Here is a 2,245-nt window from a genome sequence, read left to right on the forward strand (position 1 = left end):
GTTCCAAAATAATAACTTTCTCCTCATTTTTCTTATATTTTTGCATGTTCCTTTACTTTCTTTCTTGAATTACAATTTTCTTAAATTTAAATTAATGTAGCGCGCAGTTATAAGAAAAAGAAAAGTAAGAAGAAAAAGGCACAAGGAAAAATGAGAAGAAAATACTTAATGGCTTTTTTTCTTCTTCATTTTCGGAACAAAATAATGGTAGAATTACTCTTTATTTTTTACAATTACTTCTAGAAAATAAATGGAAACTTCTTTTTTATTTATGAATATGTCATACACACTTTACATATTTGTATTTACAGGGTAGACAAAGTTCATACCCTCAAAATGATGGAATCACAATTGAAGAAAGTAAAAATAAAGAATATCTATATAATATATATAATAATATCCGATAAGTTGGTACCTGACTGGAAATAACAATGGCCAACCTTCCCAGATCTTCCAACCACCCCTTTGCCTCCCCCACAAATTGGCCCCATAGTTTCTACTGCTACTGCCTTGAAAATATAAATTTACTATACCTAATAATTTTAGGTACGTAGGTAGGTATGTATAGGTACCTACATATTATATCTAAAATCTAGTCAATTAATAAATTACAGGAAAAACCTATTAGATCACAGTTTTTTAACAAACAAAATAACAATAATACCTACATATTTATAAAATTTAGGAAATTGCTTTGACCTAAACTTTTAGGATGTCGCGTTAGGACCATCATTTCAACAGGTTGCACCTCTTATTGGATGGAACGTAGTTTACATAATTATGACGAATAAAAATTATAGTTAATTAGTTATCAATATCTTAGAGTTTAGAGCTTTGAAAATAGGTACTGTTAATGAAACTTTTAGTTGGTAGGTGGGTATCAGTAATCTAGAAAATATTATGCAGATTGATGATGTTGTATTTTTAAAAAGAGGAATTCGTATTAAAAAATAAATAAACAAACAAACAGTAAAAACTTTCTTGCTAAAGAGATATGAAAAAAAAAAGTCAAGATGGCACCCATAATACTTACCGTACCTATGTGTTACACTCGTATTTATGAACAAGAATGATCGTTCTTAGATCAGTCTCAAGTCAAAATTGACCAATCAAATGCCTTGAGACTATGCTTGGCACGAACTTAAGAGCCAGCATTTTGTTCATAAATATGGGTGTTAGTGTCACCCTTCAAATCAAAATCTCGCTTCTCGAATATTTCTCTCGAGTTCAGTATGCATTATTTTGTTTATTATTTCAACAATAACTTGACAATATCCTTACCTTTTCGTATATTATTCATTCCTTAATTTAATTCTGAGCAGAGATGTGAGATGCGACTGTCACATTAGATAAATGAATTCACAAAAACATATTATACACACTCCAGGCCAGAGATAAGGTTGTTCTAGGGGACAGAATTTCACTGAACTTGAAAATCAGCTCTTTGAACACTTGCTCAGCTTGGATGCTGTAAGGCATAGAGGATCAATTTAATTAAAATAAGTCTTGGGAATAATTAACAAAAGTAACTGGATGTCACTTGCTCAGCTTGGATGCTGTAAGGCATAGAGGATCAATTTAATTAAAATAAGTCTTGGGAATAATTAACAAAAGTAACTGGATGTCCTCTTTTTCTAGTGATAAATGTAGCTATACTTTCCATTAATAATATAAACATTACCTATTTACACATGATAAACTTTAAGAAAAGGTGAGCTATTTATTTTGTACAAAATTCAGCAGTTTGGGTCGGTATTGTTTTATAAAGCTCACGAGAAAGCTTCTCGCTAAGAAATCACTATACTTTCCATTAATAATATAAACATTACCTATTTACACATGATAAACTTTAAGAATAGGTGAGCTATTTATTTTGTACAAAATTCAGCAGTTTGGGTCGGTATTGTTTTATAAAGCTCACGAGAAAGCTTCTCGCTAAGAAATCCAATTTTTTTGGAAAATTCAAGTGACGACCCTGATGTGTATCATGCTCGCAACAATAGAGTCTTGTTATGTGCATTATAATGATATACATACTTACTACCTATTTCTTACAATGCATCCCAGGTCACAGGTATAAGGAGAATTTTCACACGTGTTCACACAGTTCGTTGTAATTTGTAATTTCCAGAAACATCTTGAGACCATTATTAGCACTCCAGTTAACCTACAATGAAGGTCATGTCTGGCATTATCTGAATACAGTATGGAATTTATTGAGTAGCTGTTACCAATTATTCATATC

Source organism: Diaphorina citri, unplaced genomic scaffold, assembly GCF_000475195.1.
Source record: "Diaphorina citri unplaced genomic scaffold, Diaci psyllid genome assembly version 1.1 scaffold2381, whole genome shotgun sequence".
NCBI classification, from domain to species: domain Eukaryota; kingdom Metazoa; phylum Arthropoda; class Insecta; order Hemiptera; family Psyllidae; genus Diaphorina; species Diaphorina citri.